Consider the following 8259-nt stretch of genomic DNA (forward strand, 5'->3'; position numbering starts at 1 on the left):
CTTACTTTGGCAGGAGAAATGCTTGCTTGAAACACTGTCCTTCTCAACCATTCCGACCCCACTGAGTTTGTATTCCGCATGTTCACTGCCGTCCGGGAACTCCAGCCTCTCCTCTTCCTTCTCTTCCTCCTCCTCTACTTGATGATCCTCTGCGGCAACACCGCCATCATCTGGGTGGTGAGCACACACAGCTCCCTGCACACCCCAATGTATTTCTTCCTGTGCAATCTGTCTTTCCTGGAGATCTGCTACACCTCCGTCGTGGTGCCCTTGATGCTCTCCAACATTTTGGGTGCCCAGAAGCCCATTCCTTTGGCTGGCTGTGGGGCCCAAATGTTCTTCTTTGTCACCCTGGGCAGCACCGACTGCTTTCTCTTGGCAGCGATGGCGTATGATCGCTACGTGGCCATCTGCCACCCGCTGCGCTACGCCCTCCTCATGACCCGGAGGCTGTGCATCCGGATGGCGGTCGGCGCCCTGGGCCTGGCGCTCTTCCTCTCGCTGCAGCTCACGGCCTTAATCTTCACCCTGCCCTTCCGCGGGCGCCGCCGGGAAATCAGCCACTTCCTCTGTGATGTGCCTCCCGTCCTGCGCCTGGGCTGTGCCGACATCCACGTGCACCAGGCCGTCCTCTATGCTGTGCGCATCCTGGTGCTGACCTGAGGGTGTGATGACAGCAAAACTCTTACAAACGCCAGATTCACGCTTTCCCCACAATTCAAAGTTTCATTAATCCTCTGTTCCTAATAAACTTAGTTGCTAGAATTCACTCTCGTTGTTTTTAATGTTCCCTGAAACTTTGAACTCTGAAGAGAACAGAGTCCTGTAGGCTGCTAACCTGCACTTAACTCCATATTAAAAAGTTCACTTTTCCTCTGAAACAACTTCACTGTCATTGAAGTTTCCTTCTGAGGAGCTATGGTAATCACTGATTCTTGGAACAGTGCTCTGGTGAAGAACATATATAAGGATATTTTGCTTAACCTGAAATGCTTTCTTTGCCATCAAAGTGTGACAAGTAACTTCCTAGTCAATATACGCGCTCCATCATTAAACGCATCTCCTATGTAATTGGAGTCCCCGTGTATTAGTCTGACCGGTGCCCCACATTCTACCCAGGAGTGTGAGGCAGTCAGGAAAGGTGGACTAGAGAGTGATCTGTGAGTCTATTTGCTCTTGTAACTGATAAGCATTGAGAGTAACAGACAGCTTCCCAACACTAAGGCTCCTAAGCTGTGTTGAACAAGAGTGGGGCATCAGAGGTCACGCTCAAACTCTCTAGAGGTCACCTCACAGGAGAGAGGGTCTGGATGCCCCATTTGGAGGCAAGACCAAAGTCCCAAGGTGACCATCCCTTGGGTGCTGCCAGAGCATGGCTCACAGAGTAGATCAATCAATATTTGTGGAAATAATTATTTAATTAACGCGCTGTGTTCTGGAATACTTTGCCTCTGGCTTCTGGCCCATTTCAGTGTGAGGACTGTTAGAACAGCAAGGAGACATGCAGAGTGAACAGACATTTCACAATGTCATGGATTTTCTAGCTGCTACCAGATAGATCAGAAGCAGATGAGAATTTTGTCTTCATGGTTTGACATTTTAAGGGGCCACATGGGGAAGGAGAGGATGACCCTGGTTTGAGAAGCGTCCTAGGCATCCCATTCATACCTTCTGAATACAAAGCTCGGCTGTTCATCATTGCCAGATCAATTGATTTCTCAAGAGAAGTTGTATAGATCTGAATTTTTATTTTAGTTAGTGAATTAATAAGGGCTTGCCTAAATTAGAGGTGACTCCCTCACCAAGCTAGGTTTGTTTTGGATTCTTTAAAACTATGCAGTGAATCATAAACTTCCAAACTTCAATGGACTTGGAGACCAGATAAAAAGGTGGGTTTTTTATCTCCTTTTTCTCCACTTGAGCAGTATTTTATAGTTTTCTGGTAGGGCCTCATTGATTGCTGCCTTCTAACTGTGAGATAATTATTTTTCATACATCCAAGTGGATCTGTAGATCTATTTTGGGGGGAAGCAAACACAAAAGATTTTGCCAATAGGTGGGTGTTTCTTTAAGGAGGGGGCCAGATATAGTTGGCAAGTAGTCATATTTCCATTGTTTCATTTGGAGCATTTTTAATAAGCTGCTCCCTGTCCAGATTTCTCATGGAATATTGGTAGGCATTGCATTGGCTACAATTAATATTCTGATGAGAGTGCATGCAGATTTGATGTGATATATTCTTAAGCAAAATAAGAAAACAACAATTTATTTTCACATTTTTCTTGAAAAAGTTAAAAAAGATGTAGGAATGTATGGTAAGCATCAGTCTTCAGGTCTACAAAGAAGAACTTAATCAAGCAACAATATTAAATCAAGTAATTAAATTAATTAAATAAAGTAATTCCATTTTAAAAGCCAGTGGGTGGATTAGTACCACTGGGTGGGTATATGGAAGGCAACATATACCTGCATGCAGGTGTGAAGCCAGTTTGGAGCTGGAATTAGTCTGTGCATAATTTTAAAATTCTGAGGATTTGCCAACTTATTTACAGGATTAACCATGTCAGGAAGGATGAATGTATTCTACCATATAGTTTCCAAAATAACAAATTTCAGTCCTCCAGACTTTAGAGGCTCTACAATGAACACAACTCCTACTCTTTATCAATTTAAATTATTATGAAGCAAGACAAACCTAATGTACCTGAAAATCAGGAATGAATTGTCTCCTCTGTAAAAGTACTGAAAGCAGGACATTCCTCAAGCCCCAGCTTTCAAATGCCACCTTGGAGTCAGGATTGATTTGCTTGTTCTTAGAACTCCTTGAGCACATTATTTATCACCATGAGGTGATCTGCTGGGGCAGGAGCATGCCCCAGTCACCTCAGCACCCATTACTTGAACGGAATTTGGACTTGAAAAATGTTGACTGAATATTAAATGGAATAAAAAATCAGATAGTATCAGAATGACCACGTAAGTAATTTTTCCCAGATATTTCAAGCATGCCCTTTCCAGAAAACTGAAGCTTGTCTCTCAAAAACGATGGTTTTTAATTAAATCTCTTTGAAAACATTTCCAAAATGCACTGGAGGTCCTCAGAGTGGGACATGCAAGGAAAATGGCAACAAGAGGCAGTTTGGTTCACACACACCTACCTGCAGCTGGTCCTCAGACACTCCAGCAACCTCCTGCAAGGTATGTTTATTAGTCAAAAGCTTGGTCCCACTGAAGTGGTGGAGGGTAAGGTAGATTCTGTTTATTTTTTTCCTTATTGTATTTTTGGAAACCAGCTTATAAAATATAAAATGACAATGGAAGAAAGAAGTATATAATCTAAACTACAAAAAGGTAATTGAACTGGACCCATAAAAATGAACTGGGTATGTCCAAGACATTTTGAAATAATGTACTTACCCCAAATTTTATAGACTAATACATACACACTATAGAAAACTTTAGAAAAAAAAATAAAAACAAGAAATTCACTGAGCAGTCAATATTAGTAATAAACAGGTGTGTTAGAAGATATTGGAGGTAATGGGGAGAAAGAGGATGAGTAGGATCAGAAAGTCAGGAGGTGGGGAGCAGATTGAAGTGTTAAATAGGACAATTGGGATGGGCTACACTGAGAAGGTGACATCTGAGCAAAGACTTGAAGGAGGCAATGGAGTAAATCAAGCGCATTTCTGGAGAATATTCTAGGCAGAGGGAACAGCCAGAAAAAGGCCCTAAGGAGGCTGTGTGTTTGCCATGTTGAGGCATAAAAGGGAGCCCACCAGTTTGGCTGGAGCAGAGCATGTGTTGGGGAGAGTGGTACAGCGGAGGTACCCTCACCGTCATCTACCAATCCCACTCAGATGCCTGTTTTAGGCACTGCTGATATTGTTCTTTCTCAGTGGCTGCATTCCAGATATTTCACTACTAATAAACACTGCAGTGACTCTGGATGCACAGTGAATGGCCCCTATATGACAGGTACCTGCTTTAGCTAGTTTATACTGCAACTTCATACGTCTGTTTTTGGCTCCAAACAGCAATAGATGTAAGATACTGAACCTAGATTAGATTTTTAAAGTAAACTAATTTGATTTGGGGTTCAAATTTTAAAACAATAGCCTATTTTCTCTGTCTTGTTCAATCAGCAGCCCAATGTCCCAATCTCTAGGCTCCAGTGCCAGATGACTGGGAAAGGGCATGTTTCTCCTCACTAGCTGTCCCCGGCCTCTCAGTGCATCTAAAGGATGCATCTCATCCCAGTTGCCCTGGAGAGAGACAATAGAAGATGGACTCTGCAAGAGGTGGTAACCAGAGAGACATCCTCTGTGCAGGGTGACCCAGGAACATTAGCTCAGTGAGGTTTGACATTCAGGATGAAGTGGTTGTCTTCTCCATGCTTCACTTCCATTGTCCAAACCATCCCCAAAAAGGCTAATGTTTATATTTTAGAGAAAATTTTAAAAGGAGACAATGTCCAAGACAAATGCAAGTGGGATAAAAAGGCCAATGTTGCCTGAGATCAGCCAAACAGAAGAATGATAAATGACAGCTGAGAGTTGACCCACAGAATGAAAATGCCCTCAGGAAGTATTATAAATGTTAAAGACTTCCACAGGATGTGAGATGCGATCACAAGCCGTTTTACTTGGCTGTTAAAGAAGGGTGACCTGAGAAAGGGAAAGTGCTTGGAAGCATCCAGACTTAGGTTTTTCTGAAGATTTATATCTGTCTTGGTGCAGCATATCAGGCACTTGGAAAACTTAGAAAAAATAAGATATTGCAGCCACCTTCCAAGGCTTACACAGAGCCCTGAAAAAATGAGCTGTAACATACCTCCTGAAGCCCAACTGATAGTCTTTGAAGTCATCTTCATAAGAGAAGTTACGGCATTCTATGAAAAGCATCTTGAGCCTTATACCCAATGGCAGAAGAGTGAGAAGAGATCTCACCCGCTGATATCCACACATCACATATCATAGAACTTTTATTCAAACTCCCTAATTAATATAGGAGGCAACAGAAGCCATCTGTTTTCTCAATGATATTGTAGGATACTGGGACTCAAACCCAATTGGGACTTGACCTTCTCTCTCTAGAGTAAGCATTGGCAAACATTTTCTGTAAAGGACCAGATAGTAAATATTTTAGGCTTTGTGAGCCATGAAGTCTCTATCATAACTACTCGGCTCTGTCATTGTGATGGGAAAGTGGTCATATAAAATAGGTAAACCAGGATTTTGGTCTCAGGTCCTTTTGCAATCTTAAAAATTATTAAGGATCCCCAAAATCTTTCATTTATGAGAGTTACATCTATCTGTATTTACCGTATCTGAAATTAATATCTGAGACATGTTGAAAATATTTAGTTTGTTAATTCATTTCGAAAGAACCAAAATCCATTACGTTAACAAAAAGAATGTATTTTATTTAAAAACGTATTTTTAAAAACAAAACAAAAAAATAGTGCAGAAAGTGCACTTTTACATTTTTGCAAATCTCTTTAAGGTCTGTGTTCTAGTTTGCTAATGCTGCCAGAATGCAAAACACCAGAGATGGATTGGCTTTTATAAAAGGGGGTTTATTTAGTTATACAGTTACAGTCTTAAGGCCATAAAGTGTCCAAGGTAACACATCAGCAATCGGGTACCTTCACTGGAGGATGGCCAATGGTTTCCGGAAAACCTCTGTTGGCTGGGAAGGCACATGGCTGGCATCTGCTCCAAAGTTCTGGTTTCAAAATGGCTTTCTCCCAGGACATTCCTCTATAGGCTGCAGTTCCTCAAAAATCACTCTTAATTGCACTTGGGGTATTTGTCCTCTCTTAGCTTCTCTGGAGCAAGAGTCTGCTTTCAACGGCTGCTTTCAAAATGTTTCTCATCTGCAGCTCCTGTGCTTTCTTCACAGTGTCCCTCTTGGCTGTAGCAGCTTGCTCCTTCTGTCTGATCTTATATAGTGCACCAGTAATTTAGTTCAGACCCACCCTGAATGGGTGGACCAACGCCTCCATGGAAATTATCCAATCAGAGTCATCACTCACAGTTGGATGGGGCGCATCTCCATGGAAACATTCAAAGAATTACAATCTAATTAACACTGATAGGTCTGCCCACACAAGATTACATCAAAGATAATGGCACATTCAGATTGGCACAGCCTGACTTTAAAAAGATGGCTAGATTCTCTTATCTATTTCTGCACTTAACTTGATGTATTTGTGTGTGTATATATATATATAACACATACTGTTAAAGTGTATCTGGCCAACCCGTCCCCACTCAGTGATATAGTCTGGAGAGGGAGAACCTCATAAACCCTCAGAAAGAGTCCCAGGGACCCCACAGGCCTGCAGACCACAGTCTGAGGACCACTGCTCTCAAGCGTTGTTACTGGATATGTGGTCTGTGAACCAGAAACAGGCCTAGGTGATATGTATGCATACTAAGGCTGGAGAAGCACTGCCCTGCAACCTCCCTTTCTAATGCCTTCTGTCTTTCCCTATCTGCTTTCTTTTTTTTTTCTTTTAGGTTTTTTTAGGTTTTATGTCTTTATTAGAGAAGTTGCAGGTTTACAGAACTTTCATGCATAAAAATACAGGATTCCCATATACCACCCTGCCACTAACACCTTGCACTGGTTTGGAACATTTCTTAAAATTGATGATAGCACATTTTTATAATTGTATAAATTAATTAAAATCTATGGTTTAACCTAGGGTACCCTGTGTAGTGTAGTTCCATGGACTTTTAAAAAAAAAATTTCATTCTGTTACTGTATATACAATCTAACATTTCCTCCTTTTAATTATATTCAGATATATATTTTAGTGCTGTTAATTGCATTCACAATGTTGTGCTACCATCACCCCAACCATTACCAAAAATATACTGCTTTCTTTTTTTACCCTCTCCATCTCTTTCTCACCATAGTCAAGTGTTGGAAAGACGATGGGGCAGGGGGGCAACTTCGTTTTGAAAAGGAGAAAAAGCACCAATCCTCTTCATGCATTTCAGTCCCAGTTCCTGGCTTGGTGAGATGCATTGTCAGCCTGATTCTTACTTTACTGTCTTTTCTTTCTATAGAGGGGTCAAGCTGTCAGCAACATGGCCTGGGAAATTCAGTCACTTCTAGTTCTTGGCCTATCCTATCAGGGTCAAGTGACAGATTCTGGCCTTCCTGGGAATCACACTGATCTATGCCATGATCCTGGCTGAGTCATCAGTACTCTCATTGTTATGGTTATCAGGCAGGAGTCCATGGGCTCACACTCATGTGTCAGCTTTTGCACGGCCTCTCCATGGAAGAGCTCCACTTCACTGCAGTGGCGACATCCCACCTTACAGCAAAACAAGAATGGAAGATCATCTCTGGGCTGTGCTGACCACACGTTGCTCTGCACTGGGCTTGGCAGTGCTGATTTAGGTTTTATTACATATTTTTTTGGTTGCCATGGCTTATAATTCATATGACGTCATTTACCACCTTGCAGTACATCCTCACTATGACTCAGAAGCTCTGTCCACCTGATGGTAGCTTATGTGATCACTGGCTTCTTCCTATCATATAGTAGATTACCTTCATCTTCTGTCTGCCAAAGGCATCGAGTACTTCTGTGGAGTGCCATCACAAACATGTCTGGTTTATACCAAAGTCACATCTACAAGCTGTCAGTGCTGGTGGCACACAGGTCATGGCTGTTTTCTTCCCCCTCATTGCTTCTTCCTGTGCCTCCATAGCCAATGTTGTGGTGAAGATGAGCTCAGCTTCTGACCACTACTAGACCTTCTCCACCTGCTTCTCCCACCACACCATGGTCTTGATCCAGTGTGGTTGCATTTATGTGGTTGCTCCAATGGGCTGCTCACATGAGCAAAACCTACCACATTATTATATTCTCCAAGCAGCCCACTGCTCAACTCACTCATTTACACCTTGAAGAACAGCATGGCAAAGAGATCTTTAAGGAAGGTTATAAGAAATGCCTTCTCCAAATGGAAGCTATAAGCAATATTGAGAAGAATACTATTGATAAGATTTCTAGCCAAACCTTCTGTTTAAATCCATAAATTTTGTCATTCTCCAAGAAATTAAGTCATTTGACCAATGTTACTTAGTACCCGCTGTGTGCCTGGTACTCTTTTGGGTATTGGGGATGCAGAGATAAACAAGACAAAGTTTTTATTTGGGGGAGTAGGGGGTGGGTTGGTTACAGACAAAACCCAAGATACAAAAACATTGAAAGTGAAGGTTTTGGTGTAATTG

At 42.0% G+C, this 8259-nt stretch overlaps 1 pseudogene; it reads left to right on the forward strand.

Annotated features, from left to right (window-relative positions):
• Positions 1-18: 18 nt before the first annotated feature.
• On the forward strand, positions 19-8001 carry LOC119536647 (annotated as a pseudogene).
• Positions 8002-8259: the final 258 nt, after the last annotated feature.

This window comes from Choloepus didactylus, chromosome 6 (assembly GCF_015220235.1).
Source record: "Choloepus didactylus isolate mChoDid1 chromosome 6, mChoDid1.pri, whole genome shotgun sequence".
Taxonomy (NCBI): domain Eukaryota; kingdom Metazoa; phylum Chordata; class Mammalia; order Pilosa; family Megalonychidae; genus Choloepus; species Choloepus didactylus.